The sequence below is a fragment of the Anabrus simplex genome, chromosome X (genome assembly GCF_040414725.1).
Source record: "Anabrus simplex isolate iqAnaSimp1 chromosome X, ASM4041472v1, whole genome shotgun sequence".
Lineage (NCBI taxonomy): Eukaryota > Metazoa > Arthropoda > Insecta > Orthoptera > Tettigoniidae > Anabrus > Anabrus simplex.
In genome coordinates, this window is record NC_090279.1 from 214,416,450 (window position 1) to 214,434,996 (window position 18,547).

Sequence of the window (18,547 nt, forward strand, 5' to 3'; positions counted from 1 at the left end):
TTGCTCGGTGAGGATGTTGCGTATCTCGTGGACTGAAAGAGTAAGAAATACAGAGGTGATGGAAAGACTAAACAAGAAGAGGAAAGTACTCCTTTCAGTCAAGAAGCAGAAACACTAATATTTCGGTCACGTGATGCGTAATGAAAAGTACAGGGTCGTACAGTTGGTGAAGATCTCAGGACAAGGGACACCTACCCACTCTTCCGTAGTGTAGCGAGAGTAACACAAAATATGCAGGGTTTCTAATAAGCCGCGACTCTACTGATTATGCAAATCTCATAGCAGAACTGTTGTCCGGGTAGAGAATACTTGTTATGTTTGCACCTAACCTATTGCAGCCTATACATCCGGGCTCTAATGATCACAGTAGTTAACTACCATTCAACGGATACATCCAGAAAGCTCTAGATGAAACAAGGGAGTGGCTAAGGCAAAGTGGTGGATTTAACTTTGAGTGAGAGAGAATAGAAACAATTCTATGAACATAGCAATAATTGCGGAAAATGAATAACAATTAATGACAATGCTTGGAGTAATGGACAGTAGTGTACATATGGATAAATCATGAACCACAATTCAGACAAAAGAAAAGTATTGGTCAAAAATAAGCAACAAGAAAAATAAAGATGGCCCTGCATGGGAACCAGCTCAGTAAGGTTGAAGAGTTTTCTTACTTACGAAGCTAAATAACAACTGATAACCGAAGTAAGAAAGGTCTGGTCAGGAGAATTAACCAGCAAAAGATAGCTTTCAATATAAAGAGAAAGCTCTTCACATCTAAAAATATCTACTTAAATCTGGGGAAACAATTAATTAAGACATACCAGGTGTTTGCATAAGTTTTGTGGTAAAGAAATCACGTGATCTTCAAGAGAAATTCATTTTTTCCTTATTCAAAACATTGACCATCGGCTTCTACACACTTCGCCCATATTTCAGGTGGGGTTACGAATACCATGCCAGAAGAACTGTATGTATTTTGCGTCAAACCATTCGTCGAGCCATTTTCCAAATTCATCGAAATTGCTGAAGTGCTGCTCTGTGAGCGCGTGCCCCATTGATGCGAAGAGGTGACAGTCAGATGGCGCCAGGTCGGGGCAGTACGGCGGGTGCGGGAGGATGTCCCATCCAAGCGATTTCAAGGTGTCTTTCACTGGTTGTGCTGTATGAGACGGCGCATTGTCGTGTAACAAAATCACTTTGTCATGTCTTCTGGCCCATCCCGGTCGTCTTTAGTTCAGTGCGTGATTTAAATTAATCATTTGCTGGCGATAGCGTAGTGCATTAACGGTTTCGCCGGGCTTCAAGAGCTCACTTGCCATTCATTAAAATCGTGTGGGACGCATTTAGCGAGTTTATTGATCTTCCTCATTTCTCGTAAAGGTCTGATGATTGTTTCTGGTGACACATGTAATGTTTGTGCCAATTGCTGTTGAGTTTGAGTTGAGTCACTATCCAGTAACGCCTGCAATTGGTCGTCTGTCCACTTTTGTCGTCTACCACAGCGCGCTCTGTCTTTCACAATGAAATCACTACGTTTAAACTGTCAAAACCATGTCTCACATGTTCTAACCAATGGAGCGTGTTCGCCATATGTTTCTACCAGCAAACGATGACTTTTCACAGCCTTTTCCTTTTCATTAAATAAGAAAAGCAATGCACGCCACAAATGTTCTTTTTCAGGCACAGACGTCGACATGATCACTGAACGATACAACACCCACGCTAGTGCTTGGCGGACTCAACTTGAGTGTGTTGGTAGGTTAATGTCAGACTAACAAACTGACGTATGTGTCAAATTCATACGCTGTTGGCTGGCACCATGTCTTAGGAAAACCGGAAACTACTTATGCATACTATGGAGCGTATTTCTGTACGGAAGTAGGACCTGGGCACGACGGGTGGCAGAGACAAAGAGGGTAGAAGCCTTTGAACAATGGTGTTATAGACGAAAGCAGAAAATGTCTTGGACAGAATGAGGAAGTAATGCAAAGAGTTGGAGAAGCCCCAAGCTTGTCAATGAATATGAAGAAAGGAAGAAATACATGGACTTCACATAAAATCAGACATGATAGTTTACTAGCCTTCATCCTGGAGGTCTCCGGGAGGGAATATATTGTAGGGGAAGATCTGGACTGGAATATATTGGTCAAATGGTGGAGGAGCTGGGGTGCCAATCTTATGCAGAACTGAAGAGAATGGCACAAAACTGGAACCTCTGAAAAGCTGCTGCTGCCAACCAACCTTAGGGTTGGAAACTTCAGCAGAAATCAAGTAAAGAGCGAGCCACAGTGCCGTTATTTCTTTACTCTCCAGGTCACTAAGTTCTGCCGTCCAAGTTAGTGTTACGGACTGACAACGGGGTTTTCTCTGTTCCTCCAATCTCTGGCCTTCAGAACATACAACACTACTGACAACCCTGTTCAATAACAAAGGAATACGCCACCTGTACATCGAGTACCAGTAACTGCAGTCAACAATTAATCATTACGAGATTGGAAATCATTTCACGGAAGAGTTCGTTGTCAAAAGGGCGTCGCACTTTGACATCAACGTGCTCCGTACAATTGAACAGTTAATCTGCAAAGCGCTCGTGCTGCACTCTTTACTCTCTGAGTGACTGATTAAGGGAACGAGGGAGGAGGAGGAGGAGGAGGAGGAGGAGGAGGAGGAGGAGGAGGAGAGCTTTAATTGACTACTACCAGTGAATTTTACAAGCGGCAATTGAGAGTGGCTGACAGGTGGGAGTCATGTGAGGAAGTGATACTCCAGGTATGTGACAGCCATACATTTAATAATGAAGAGGAATTTTACGTAGTAAAAAATTACTTTACACGATAACATTAAAATTATTCTAAGGTAAAAAATATATAACTGAAAGCCATTTTCTATTCACCTTCGATTTAGTTTAACGTATCCGTCTGTCCAAACTAGTACAAGATTTAATAAATGCAAGAAAATACATTAAATACATTTACTTAAACAGAATTACCAGTTTTACTACTTGTTTAGTGGGAGAAGGATTGGAACGGTAACGGCCTTTCCCTTAATTAAGGAACAGGTGTCTGGTGTGAAAATGGGAAACCACGGAAAACTATCTTCAGGGCTCCCGAGAGTGAGATTCGAATCCACTACCTCACAAATGCAAGTCGACAGATGCGTGACCCTAACCGCACGTCCAACTTGTTCGTTGAGAATGGCACGTTTCATTCTTAAAAATCATTATCAGATTCTATCTAACAAGAATTTATTTTTAACGCATTGATGAATATTGTGAACAATTATTTTAACTAAGATACTGGACACAGAATTTTGAGATAAATAATTTTAATCATCAGTCATTAGTGATCTACATTGACAGTAATTACCCTGGTGGTTGGTCGCCTATCAGTTCTTCCACCTAATTTTTTCTTAAATAATTTTCCTGTAACATCTCCCTTGGTATTCTAACCAATAACTGCTCTTCCTATAAACGAATATTTGCCTCTATTTGTTTCCTTGAATTCCATATTGACCTTTATATTGGGATCTTCCCTACTTTTAAGAACGCCACACACACTTATTCGTTTACTAATATGACTTCACTTACAGCAGGGAACATACCACTTAGTCAATAAGCTTTCCTCCTTCCTCCTAAGATTCCCCAATCCATTGCAATATTTTCGTAACGCTATTCCTTTGTCGGAGATTACCCAGAACAAGTTGTGCTGCTTTTCTTCGGATCATTTTCTTTTGCTTTTCTCCTGATGTCCTCTTTCTCCACCGCCACCACCTCTTACGGTGGTTTCTTGGTACTCATAAAGTCTGCGAAATATCAGTCCGACCTGGCTGAGTAGTTTAGGCTGTAGAGCGCTTGTTCCTTGAGCTAAAGTTGACGCGGTTGATCCCAGCTTACTCCGGTCGTATTTGAAGTTACTGTAATACCTAGCCTCGTGTCAGTGCATTTACCGAGACATAAAAGAACTCGTGCAAGGTACAATTTCCTATACCTCGACATCTACGAAAGGAATAGAAGTACAGTAGCTACAGATACGGTAAAGCAACAAAATTATTAATAAAAAATATACACCCTTCCATGAGATATTTTAAATAGTTCTTTATGCTTCTGGCACGGAGAGTAATATTTTGCGTTGCGAGTGAGATGTTTATGGGGTTTTGAAACCTATCATATAAACTTTAACAGCTGTTGTATTTAATATTTTATTTCATGCTGTGGTAAATTTACATTTTGTTAAATTAAATGAATGAATTTAATTGTTACCGTGTTTTGTTTGTTTAGAGAGGAAGGTCCCGAGGTGAATGAGTGGACATAGAAAAGGTCAAAGTATAAGTTAAAGCACTAAATTTGAAAATGTATTTCTTTACTTTTTTCTCTGAGTTGAAAGATAATCTGAAAGAATACCAACAAATAACAGTTAAATGGAATAACACGAGCTCGACAGTTCTGATAACAACGATAACTTAAATTCAAACATCAGGTACGATGGAGAAGGTTTTCGATACAATAGTTAACAAATGAATGAACATGTTAGCTCTAAAGGTTCAAAGATCTTATTTGCTTGACTCACTTACATCGTATAGTACTTTGAGCTTCACACATAAATACAGTCCAGCCTCTTCTAGGCACCAATTTCTTATCCCAATTTACACGAGATAAACTTCAGAAACTGTATCTACTCTCATTTCAGCTCAACAATCTATTACACACCCGTCTGTAAATAAATAGAATTTGACAGCAGCAATGAGCGCCCATTCTAAATGGCCTAGGAGTAAAAAAGAAAAGCTGTAGAACGATCGGCCATAAATAAAATGCCGGGGGTTGAAACACTTGCACTCCTCTCGAAATACACTTAAAATCCTACATGGGTTTATGCCCCGAAGTTACAGAGGCTAAACCTATAGTAAACGCAAAATATAAGTTCCAAAATGGCTGGAAGAATTTAGAGTTTTAGACAATCATAGTCACCCCCATAGAGGCTGAACAAAGTCCTCAGACTTGCCTGATAATTTACATTTAAAACATGATATTAAATTTTAGAGTTTTTCATTAAGAAGGACCTTTGAAACATTCCCCTCAAGCTATCTGTCAAAAGATGTCTGCCATTACCTTGAACCGTTGTGCCTTACCCTGCCCCTGCCCCCTACACACACAATTAGACCGGAGCGATGCAGGTGACAATTTCGGCCCTAAAGCGTCCAGCTTTTGTATCATCTCCGAGGGGGAAGGTTCCCGAATTCTCTTGAACTAGGCAGAATACCTGGACACATCCCCAATTTTAATTGGCTACAAAAATAAATACAAACATTTTTCATTGGTTCATAACTAGAGCCCGGATATTTAGGTGCTGATAGGTTAGACTGCAAACTTATTTAAGCCAATAAGAAGTGTACCCTACCGTGTACAACAGTTATGCTATGAGGTTTGCATAGACATTAGGAGTACGGCCTATAGTACTCCTGAAATTTATGTTACTCTTGCTACAGTATGGAAGAGCGGGTTGTGCGACACTTCCTATTAACAAAATCAGTTTGCATTCTAACCTATTACAACCTACAAATCCGAAGTCTATCCATAACCTAAAGAAAAAGGAAGCCGTAGTAGTGTTGACAACCTTACCACATAAATAAAACAATTTACAAACACTGAAGGTTTACCAACTTAGACAATAGCAAATTCCCTTAAAGAATAATTGTCTATCCTCCCGCCAGGCGAAGCACATAGGCCGATAGTAAAGACAACTAAAGATTCATGGTCCAAGTATCTTTAGGGTTCACAACACAGATGGCCTTCTAGAAGTGCGCAGTTCAAATTGACGGAGAAGGGGTACCCAGGTACATTGACTATAAATAATTTTGATTTCTCCCGACGTAAATCGTGCATGTTTGATCCATGCATTGACGTTTCGTTGGTGTTTTGTTCGTGTCTTGCTGGGAATGATATAAGAGGTTGGAGCATGAGGTTATGTTGTAATAAAACATAAAGAATACTGTTACTTGAATGAGTGAACAGTCCACTAAGCTACCAGAGCTATACACATGGTCCACCGGCCCTGGAGTAATGAAGGTAATACGAACCTTATGATATATGTGATACATAACCTATACATTATTCAGTACTATGATTGTGGCAGATTACTTGAGCTGGGGATACAGAGAGACGCCATTTTTCGTTAGGATAGCTACGAAAAGTATTTACATTCCTCTGAAGCGGAGTTCAACCAGTCAGAGAGGATTTCTAATAAAACAGTGCGAAAGAAATTTCTGTGCGGTAAAGTGTCTTTTTCCGCACACGTTTGAGTACGGAAAGAAGGCGATTACGTCATAGTATGAAATAAAGTAAATTTACATGGTTACCACTTCATGTTCAAGAAAATTCAAGGAATGCAACTGCATCGAATGACGCAAATATACTCCTCCTCACCGAAGTTCGGCAGTCATCATGCAATATTTTTCCTATGTTATGTTTCCCTTCTCAGAGCGTATAGTGGAAGTCCAACTACTCTCAAATATTCTTCACCCAAGCTACTCTTCTCTGCGCACGTTTGAGTTTCCCTCCTATCTCCTATCTTGCCTTTAACAACTAGTTTTTTCGCACTGCATTTGTATCTCGGGGGATGTGATCATAACAGCTTAAGTTTTTGCGAGATTTGAAAATGAATAATGATTTTCTGATGTGACGAGGTGTCAGACTTAAATTGGTTATTAGACCGCGGATTTTTAGTTAGTAGTAGGTCTTGTTAAAAGTTCCACCTGGTATAGGAGTCATTATAGTCCATACCCCCACTGTTTATGCAAGTCTCATAGCAGTACTGTTGTGCATGCTAGTGTATACTTGTTACTAACTTAAGTAACTTTTCGTTCTAACCTTTTAACGCGTGAATATCCGGAAACTAGTTATTACTAACCCCCAAGTATATACGTGATTGGATCAAAGACATGGTATGCCAATACCTCACCTTGTGAGACATGCCCATAAAATTCGAAGGGAAAGTCTCCAAGATGGTTATCAGACCTAACTTCATGTATGAATGCTGGGTAGGGCAGAAGAAGCACGACAGCGGGTATTACTCGAACCAACCAAGAGCTTAATGAGCACGTTCCTTGACTTACAGGTGAGAAACTGAAGGAGAGAGAACTACGATCACAAGCAGAGTGATGAAGATCACACTCTTTTGCCAACGCTAAATCGAGGAGTTACCTAAGATGCCTAGGAAAGGAGAACATCTAAGTGACCCATATACAAAAGTTAAGAGGATATTCTCTATTGATCAGAAAAGCAGAGCGTGAGTGATACTCAGAAGCGCCCACACTGCGGGAAACACTCGACCAGGTAAAATGAATGATGTTTTTCTCCCACTTGTTAGTTTGTGAAGTGAGAGATGGCGCTCATCTCCAGCTTCCTTTGTAGGTGGAATATTACATCACTATTCTGCGAACGCAATAATAAAATCTTTATTGTTCTCCACGAACCATGTTTCCAGCAGACGCAGGACTGAGCGGGTTGGCCGGGTAATTCTGTCAGAAGTAACGAATTCTAGGGTTTCGTATAGTCTGTACAGCTAATCATAACCGTTTAACAGGCAAGCGTATACTTGTTGCTCACTCCTGTAAGTTTGCAGTCTAACCTATTATTGCTTATAAATCCGGACTTTAGTTATTAATGTATGGTGTTTTAACTTCGTGGCAGTTCGTACAGCACCGTAGGAAGCTCCCGTTTGCTGAGAAAGAGACCAAGGATAATTTCTATGTACGATGCCCGATGGGTATGACTGCTCTCGACAGCAAACAAAACGCAATACAATAAGCTGATAGGAATGAATCCAACCAAGAAGGCAGCAATTATCCGACAGGACAAGCGAAATAATTAGAAATTGCTGGGGCACAATAAGTTATTAATTAACGAACGTAATTAAATTCATAATATAGCCTTTAATTTTTATTTTATAAAACTCCTTCACCCGGTGCTGGTGATCAAAAGAATCTTCTTTGACTGAAAAGTAAGAGACGCCTTTATTTAATTGCTCAACAGCAAGAAAGAAGACTCGCATTAATAATGGCACTTCACGTTCCTGGTTGCCATAGTAACGGCACCTGCTCTCAAGAGATTAATGCAGTAGAAGTACCGTACCTTGTTCAATATTTGTATATTCACTTCATGTTATCAATAACACAGCAGCATTTTTTGTCTACGAGATTACAATTTGACATGCGCAGAATAAGAAGTGAAAGAAGCAATTTGACTACCGCATGTTGCCTTCTGGGAGTTGGAAGAGAATTGTAGATCAACAGTATTATACGTTACGGGTACATAAGCTTGCCTTCGACAGTCAAAATGATTATCTTTAAAGTAATTGTAAATTGTAAATGGGCTACTAATATATCTTATGAATAAATGTTACACTTTCTCGGTTTTATATGGCATTCGAATGGAATCAAAACAGATACTGTCGTGTTCCTTACAAAACCATATTCAGTGCAGTTGTAGCTCTGAGTCGTACTTTGACCGCTATGGATCTTCGTACTCTTGAGAAAGCTACATACAACTCATACAACTCTCCAAAACGAATCACCATCGACACCATCATATGTCCTCACTCCATACCAGCACTGAATTCTAGTGATTACAAATTGTACAATGTCTACCCCTGTAGTGTAGTGGTTAGTGTGATTAGCTGCCATCCTTCGAGGCCCGGGGTCGATTCCCGACTCCTTCACGAAATTTCAGATGTGGTACGAGGGTTGGAACGGGGTGCACTCATCCTCGGGAGGCCAACTGAGTATACAGGGGTTCGATTCACTCCTCAACCATCCTCGAAGTGCTTTTCCGTGGTTCCCATTTCTCATCAAGGTAAATGCTGGGATGGTACCAAACTTAAGGTACAAGACCGCTTCCTTCCCTATTCCTTGCCCATCCCTTCCAATCTTTCCATCCGCCACAAAGCCCCTCTTCAACATAATATGTGAGGCCGCCTGGGAGAGGTACTGGTGTTCCTACTCAGTTGTATCTCCAACCAAATGGCTCATGCTCAAGGATACTGCCCTTGAGGCGATAGAGTTGGTGTCCCTCGCTGAGTCCGAGGGAAAACCAACCCTGGAGGGTAAGCAGATTACGAAAGAAAGCAAGAAAGAAAGGCATGTGATAATTTAATAATAACCATAATAATAATAATAATAACGATAGCGATAAAATTCAAGTGAATGTTCGGAAACAGGTTGACCAAACGGATCTTCCACTTTTTTATTCAAAACTTAAAATCACGATTCCTTCGTTTAAAAACCCAAAGAAGACCTCAAATACTACGAATCAAACCGAAATACGCCTTTCACAGAGATCTCTTCCGGAAAAAGGATAGAAAGAATGAGGGAATTCTGTGCTCAGAAGAAAGCAAATTTCACTGCCTCATGGAACGAGGACCAATGTGATCCTCGCTGACTGCAGCGAAAAATAATAATGATAATATTATATTTGGATTAAAGGCCATTGCCAAGTGGGCAAAAGAGGTCAAGAGAGGTGCAGAAGAAGTTGGGATTACACCGGAGATGATGCACAGAAGAGAGTTCAAAAGAACAGTTGATAGTCTAAAACCATTTGAGGAGAATCATCTAAAAAGGAGACCCAAGCGGATGATTTCCGAAGAGGAGAGAAATCTGAGAAGCGAAAGAATGAAGAAGTTTTGGGAAGAGAAGAGATGGAAGGGCAAGAAGCGGTCGATAGTTTGGCTAAGTTCGGAAACAAAAATAAAACACATATCCTAATATGGCCTAAGTGTATCTAGTCTTACAGTGACGCTGAAAACTTATTTCGAAAAGGGAACATGTAACATGCTTTAAAAAATAATATTTTGTAAATATAAATAGGAATATATCCGTGATTGTACATTATTCAAATCTAAATGCATGGGTTCAAGAATTGGTCACAATAAACAAGAACTCTCTCTCCAGCTCTTAGTCATTTATTCATTCATTCATTCATTCATTCATACTGGTTTGCGTATCAGTGAGTTCGATCAAGGTTCCACTCTGTAATTGATCTGCATACTGTCGTTATGAGAACCACACTGTACCTTTGTGATGTATTGACATTCCGCCCCGCTAGAGCTCAACCTTCACGACATATGCACGTCCCCTTCTAGCTCTAAGCGATTACGTCATCTGTCGTCTTTTTCTGACAGACGCCAACTCTTTTCCGTGATGTGAGATTGTGCTGCAAGGAACGCAACGAACGGATATATATATATATATATATATATATATATATATATATATATATATATATATATATATTTCTTTTTTTTCATCCTCGCCAGACCTACATTCTACTTGGAGCTCAAATAAGGTCACTGAAGTGAGAGTAGGAGTTACGAAAAAGAAGAGGAATGTCCCAACGAAGAAGGAATGGCAGTAAAAACTCATTCACACGAATTTGAAAAGTCTTTGGATTATGACAAGTTAGTGGCAGTTGCTGCTGCCTGACATTGCCACAACCAGTTCGTCATAGGTGCCATGCCGTCGTGTATAATCTATAGGTACAGAACAATTCTGACCAATGCTTTGCCACCATCAGAGACCGGATTCTTAGGTAGTAGTAGGTTAGAGTGCAAACTTATCGAAGCGAATTATAAGTATACTCTACCTGCACAATGGTCATGTTATAAATTTTAAGGTTCGAGAAGATTTTCCAGACATTTATCCTTGAATAACATAATCAAAAGAAACAGTATATGACAAACACCAGGACATCTAGATGACAATAGAAGGAGGGAAAATTCATAAGGAGGAGAGATTAAAATACCTAAGAGAACGGATACAAACGGGGTTAACAGGAAAAGAAGCAATGGGAGCTCGAATAAATAAAATTAACTTAGCATACAAACTAACCATGAACATCTAAATAAGAGGAATATTTCGATTAATGCAAAATCGAGGTATTTTCAGAGAGTTATCCGTTCTGAAACATTATACGCAGCAGAAATTCTTAACCTGGTAAGAACAGGAGTATTTAAGAGATTAGAAATGGTGGAACGAAAGATTCTCAGGAGGATATTGGGACCGCGAAGAACAGAGGATGGTCAATTTAGAAGAACTGTTTACCACGATAGAGGAAATCTCGGATGACATACGGAAAGGAATGAGCATGTCCTGAGAATGGACCAGGGAAGGATACAACTGCAAATAATGCAGTTTTTTGTGAACAAGGGAAGCACAGTACTCTGAATACAAGAGGTACAACGGGATCTAGAAAAAATGGATTACAGGAACCATGGGTGGACAACAGAGTGATTTCAAATGAAAAATAAATCATGCTTGCACAGGATTTCAAGACAGAATTAGGCCCAATGCAAAATCATCATGGACAGGAGAGACGATATAATTGCAAAGTATGACAATGAAAGAAAATTGAAGAAGGAGAAAGACGAGAAGAAGCGAAGCTGATAGGAATAAACTTGGTCCTCACATGGCCAAAACGAAAAGGAGAAGGATTTGAGCCTTGCAGGCATGCCAACTATTTTGCAATATATAAGAACCAGTCGATCCGATGGTAAATTTCCTGATGTGCTATCAGTCACAGCTTGGAAGAACGGATAATCCTTAATGCGGGGTGCAACTTGCAAGGATACTGCTGCAGTTACACATTTACCTAACCTCTTTTACGTAGTTTGGTCAGTAACAGAAGTAGCCGTTCTTTTAAAGAGGAATAAATACAGATCCACTGTCAAGAATTACATTTTCTTCGTGTTCGCTTTTGAGACGTTCAAGCCATGGTATTCCGGGTAAAGAACCTCGTCTCTGAAATCGGGATACTGCAACAGGATATCACATATAATTCCCGTGATATTGAATATCCCGTCAGCACATCAGAATTGCTATCCAGAGAAGGAAACGCTACAAGTGTCGTGGGAGCATTCACTTACTCTCCTTCCTTGAAGGAATATTTTATTTTGTAATTCCTGCAATGAATATTATTGCATTTGTTCTTCCTTTATAATTAGAGTCCGGATGTTAAAGCTGTAATAGGTTAGAATGCAAACATAATGTAGCAAATAACAAGTATACTCAACCCGGACAACAGTTCTGCTGTGAGATATGCATAAACAGTAGGGTCCCGGTCTATTAGAACGCCTTAAACTTATGTTACCCTCGCTACACTGTAGAAGAGGGGGTAGACGACAGTTCCTATCACGTAATTTATGATAATGAAAGAGAGAGAGAGAGAGAGAGAGAGAGAGAGAGAGAGAGAGAGAGAGAGAGTGTGTGTGTGTGTGTGTGTGTGTGTGTGTGTGTGTGTGTGTGTGTGTGTGTGTGTGTGTGTGTGTGTGTGTGTGTGTGTGCGTGCGTGCGTGTGTGCGTGTGTGCGTGTGTGTGCGCGTGTGTGTGTGTGTGTGTGTGTGTGTGTGTGTGTGTGTGTGTGTGTGTGTGTGTGTGTTTTTTAAAAAGCAGTTCTTGCTGCAAGAAATTAAGCTGTCAACGTCATCAACAAGCAATTTTTATAAGAATTATCCCGTGTTCTACAAATTTACAAGTCAAACCGACACGACAACATCTTGGAGCGGACGATTGTGGCACCGATTATCCTTCTCAGGAATGTGAATCCTCCTTCCCTCTGAATGTCACTGAAGCCACCATCATGACTGGACATGCCGCGGGCGACGTAGTATTCATTTCTCGGATTCAAGTCATCCCTTCGAATATACCGCTTCAATTTAGATGCCTGGAATTCCCCTTTTGTTAAGTTTTGCTATGTGCATCAACAAGGCAGGAGGACAATGGCTTTAAGCTGTAGGACTCGGTATTCGGGAACGGTACTTCTCCATGGTCGAATATCGATATTCGAAAGTTAGAAAGGAAAAATACACTGTACATCCCAGCTCCAAATGGAAGGACAATGGATATAGTTTAACCAGACACTCTATAAGGACAAAATAGTTTGTATTTTATATAATATGGTCTTTTATATTGTTTTAATATTATTTGTACCATTCAAACAACCGGATATCGTAAGCACTCAAAGTAACAATATAATTAAAAGTAATACAAAAACGTTTTCATTTTACGTCCCACCAACTCATTTTACGACTTTCCGAGACGCCGAGCTGCCGGAATTTTGTCTCGGAGGAGTTCTTCAACGTGCCAGTAAATCCACGGACACGACGCTGACGTATTTGAGCACATTCAAACAGCACCGGTGTGAGCCAGGTTGGGCCAGAAGGCCAATGCTCTACTATCTGAGCTACTCAGCCCGGCTAATTAATAAGAAAATAATGTAATCCACAATTTATGTAAAAACGATGTGTTTAATAAATGCAATGTTTTTCAAATTGTTTGTTAATAAATGGTTTAAAATATATAGCGGATGAAGGCGATGCCTTGGTTATATACTAGTTTATGTAATAATTCGATATGATATATACACGGAGTGTCCACAGGAGGAACACTGAATACTGAGGGATTTGAGGGTAACGATAATTTGTAGTAGAACACTTTATAATTATGAACGCAGGCCCTATTCAGAATGTTTTTCGAGACAGAATACATTTAATTTATATTTGTTTTATGGCTACTGCCGGTATGTCTTATACACCAAGCTTCTTTGACGTTTTGAAATAGATACAAGTTTTTCCCATATAATATTCGCCATACACGTATTCGTAGGACATTGATACATGCAAAACGTTGTCGTGTGCTGTTAGTAGGACTACAATATGTTGCTGTTCTTGCACAGGCTGTTGGACTACACGGTGAGAAGAGAAAAAGGGAACTTGGAGGAATACCTGTTTGACAGAATGAGCTGGAAACTCTGGTAAACACCCTGCGATCAAGAATGTGACGTATTCCTCAACAGCAGCAGGAGCACTTCCATCGCAGAAGCCGTAAACACCCTGTACATTTTTCATTAGTGTAGAGGTGTGGCGCGTGTACAAACACAGTTAACCGATGCTTATCTCTGATACACTCTGTCCCTCGCACAACTACGCGTTCAGCAGGTTAGTTTAATGGCAAAGAGATTGAAAGCAACGAGGTAGGTAGGGCTACAATAAAACGTCCAGACGTTGGGTGGGTAAGACTCATACGTGCACGCAACTGCTCAAAAACAAATGTACATTAAATGTATTATATCTCAGAAAACATTCAAAATAGGGCATATGTCCGTATGAAGTGTTTTATTCAAATGATCGTTCCTCTCATATTCCGGATTAACCAATTCTCCTGGTACATACGTACATACATACATTTATTGAACCCAAACAGGCCTTTTCCCAATACAGAGTTCATTACATCATAGCCTGAGCCACCAACACAATGTAGAAGTTAAATGAGAAAGGATTGTAATACACTGGGAATAAATGGCCAACGATCAACACACTACCGGTGTGCCGCTGGCCCTGTGACTGAATCACATCTACTCATATAGATCTGTACAACTATGATCTGTTTGTGTACCCCTCACGCAGTGATCATTACCCGGTAGGGCCTGGTACAGCAAGGATACTTCCCATAACACCATAAGTGAACCAATTTCACCTGGTACACCGAGCATATATCCCCAGTCACTTCTGATATCCCTCGATTCTAATGAATGAAGCATTTTTTCGCTCACTCATTTCAGGCAAGTTCTCTTACATTACAGAATTAATTCATAGCATTCACACTTATTGCAAATTATCTTAAAGAGGAACATCACTCAGTTAACTGTGCAAGCTCTTTCAGGTAATACAAGATGGTTGGGGGAGGGTGGAGGGGGGCAAAACGTTTTCGCCACCTTGCCCGTTTCCATGACGACGAAAAGTTTCGTGAGCGCTAAAGACGCACTAAGTACCTTGCAGTACATTACCTGCGATTCGAACTGGCTCCATAAACGATATCGTAGGAGAGCGCGCTTTCTGATAATTACATGCAGCAGAAAGGAGGAATTAATCTCCTCAAAGTGGAGGAGATTTCGCTGAGTACGCACGGCGGAGTTATAAACGAAGCAGCTTACGGAGGACTGGCCCATATTTTCTGCACTGTTAAATGATTCAGAAGAAATTAAATCGAGAAGATTTCTAAAAGTTGGGGTCATCTTATTCCTACTCCTTGACTGAACGGTGAACGTAGTGGTGTTTGGTTTAAATAGTCTGGGGTTCGATTCCCGGCCGGGTTGGGAACTTTAATCCCGTCGTGTTTATTCATCCAGCTCGGGGGGTTGGGAGTCCGTCTGAACACACATCTACATGCAACTCTTCACCCAGCAAATGACCAGAGAAACACACAATACTGATTACATCCCTTCACCTGTAGATGTGGTCAAGAAGGGCATCTAGCAGTAAAACTAGGCCAATTTCCCAGAACTTGCCGACCTCAGGTAGTTGGAAGGAATGTCAGGAAGAATGTGTCATCTTAACAGGAGCAGATTCCTACGACCTTCGAAGCTGTTACCACTCCAAGGCAAGGCACAGTAAAATCTGTCTAAACCGGAATTGCTAGGGACTGGAAAATGTTTTTCCCCCCACAATTTGCTTTACATCACACCGACACAGATAAGTCTTATGGCGACAATAGGATAGGAAAGGCTAGGAGTGGGAAGGAATCTGCTGTGGCCTTAATTAAGGTACAACCACAGCATTTGCCGGGTGTGAAAATGGGAAACCATGTAAAACCATCTTCAGGGCTGCCGACAGTGGGACTCGAACCCACTATCACCCTGAAAATGCTTCCGCTTTATGAAAGTTACAATAAAACGTGTCTAAACCGGAATTGCTAGGGACTCGAAAATGTCCCTGTTTTATGCAAGGTTAACAAATATGTTAAGCTCACTGCGTTGCTATGTCAGTCCATGTATCAAAAAATAGAACTCGAAGAATTTTCCTTAAAACGAACCAATGTTACTCTGAATTAAGTACTGTACTACTCTGTATGTTTCATTTTAATACCTTCCTTCACCTTCTTCGTTTTTCTTAAGCTTTCCACACATCTGTACTTTCCCACACTGAAATAACCCTTGAGAGATATTTCATCGACTGCCTCGAATTTATTTACCTTTCTTAAAAATTTGCTTTACGTCACACAGACACAGATAGATCTCATAGCGACGACGGAATAGGAAATACTAGAAATGGGACGGAATCGGCCGTAGCCTTAATTAAGGTACATCCCAAGCATTTGCCTGGTGTGAAAATGGGAAACCACGGAAAACCATCTTCAAGGCTGCCGACAGTGGGTTTCGAACTCACAATCTCCTGCTAGTTGCTTAACGTCGCACCGACACAGATAGGTCTTATGGCGACGATTGGAACAGAAAGGCCTAGGAGTTCGAAGGAAGCAGCCGTGGTCTTAATTAAGGTACAGACCCAGCATTTGCCTGGTGTGAAAATGGGAAACCACGGAAAACCATCTTCAGGGCTCACAATCTCCCACAATGAGCTTAACTGCACGGCAACTCACTCAGTCTTTCTGAATATCATTTGCTTCTATGAGATAAATTTTTCATCAAGTGACAGAGTTGAATACTTCTTGTCTGCGATATCAACTAACAAACTGAAGAATTACAAGTACAGCTCAACAATACTCGTGCTCAGAACAACAGGTAGAAAAATAGGACAACTGAGTTGAAAGTGCACTGCTCTGGTGAGACACGCCTTCACCTTCAGCGCCGGCACACCTCAAGACATGGACAGGTGGGGTAAATTCAACAAAATGAACGCGATCACAATATTGACTCTAACAAATGTTCTATAAGCACCTCTATTAATTACAGTATAAGAACAACAACAACCAAGTATAATCGGTTGCATGGTAGAATTACTTGTTTGCCGTTTCTATAGCACATGTTACATGTAATATTACATTGATACGAGTTCTGTTTTACCCAGAGATTATTTCATCGGGGGCTGGAAATGTCAGTCCGTTTGCGTGTTGGACAGGTTCCGTTTTAGGCTGCATAAATTGCCATATGGCTTCATGGGACCACAGAAAAATGTCTGTTTAAGGCAGGTTTCCGGTTTATACAGGTTTTACTGTATTTAAAAATTGCAAAGTCTTTATCATACCAATGTCACTTTTCTTCCCCTTTAGTCTATTGATCTCAACTACACATTATAAGCCTCTTACTCGTACTTTCCTATCCAAATCGTCTTCTACAGGAAAGCAATTATCTGCGTGCTTCTATGCTGGTGCCTTATGGAAATGGAATGCTAGACAGAAAATAAAGGGAATTCTATGCTAGACTGGAGAGAAGTGAAGTGTTAATGAAGATATGTTCCAAATTTTAAGAATTTAAGCAGAAATTTTAACAAAAATGTTTATACATTTATAAACATTTTCTAGTGTGATTTGATGGAAGCTCACGATCTTATTTCAAGAGAAAAAAGCTAGCGTTCTATTCTGTTATCATATGTTTTCTTTTTTCAGCTGGTTTATAAATTAATTTACAAATTAGTTTCGACGGATGGAAGAAACTAACAGTCATAAATCACCTGGCTCAAAACAGAAATGGAAGCTCCAAAAATGATATAAATTGAACTTTATGACTGGTAAATACTACATATTTCCTGACTTCGCAAGGTAAGGAAAGGATGTTTAGCCACCAATAAGTAAGAATCCAAGCGTATTTAACCAAGGCGTAACTTTTCTCTACCCGCACAACGGTTTTGCAACGAGATTTGCATAACTATTAGCGATCTGAACTTTCAGAACCCCTACAATTTATGCAACTCACGGGCATAAGTGTAGAGTGGCTAAATGATACTTGCGCCTTGTTGAAATTCTAACTTATCAGTAACTAAAAGTACTGTCCCTGTTCATAAGGCGCCTAAAATTTGCTCAGTGGAATAAACATGATCTTGGTGAAGAAGTCATGCATGGCAACTGCTGCCGTGTCGCTTGTGTTAGGTATTTGTTTTGTTTAAACACTTCTTCATCTTATCGATCGCATGTCTCTTCAGCAGCTGAACTCAGATTTAGACAATATCCCGTGATCACATACCACATCCACGACCTTGGACATTGAGGTGGTCCATGAACCTATGGTTAAACAGACACTTTGTGTGCTTTTCGGCCCACGATCATCAGCACTGTGGACAAAGTGCAGTCCGACTGCGAATCACAACCGTTCAAATACAATCACCCATCTCTAAGAAATACAACTAAACTTTCGACCGTTCTCGTAAAATATTTGTCTAATACCTAGATTTTATGTCGGATTAGATACGTCAAGGTCGAAATTAAGGTCAGTTCAATGTTTCCCGACTGTTAGTGAAATAGTTACTTGTTTGTTTGTTTGTTTGTTTGTTTGTTTGTTTGTTTGTTTGTTTGTTTGTTTGTTTGTTTGTCTGTTTGTTTGTTTGTTTGTTTGTTTGTTTGTTTGTTTGTTTGTTTCTGGCTTACCGATATTTTCTTGTTAATATTAACTCTACCGTATAACACATTCAGATATTTAAAGTTCTGCAAAGTATTATTTCCGGTATTTCCGAAGGAAGAAAAATAAGGAAGATATTCTTGATTATCACATTTTTCTGGAACATCTTATTATCTCCAGAAATATTAGTTCTATCAAAAAAAGGCAGACTGGCCT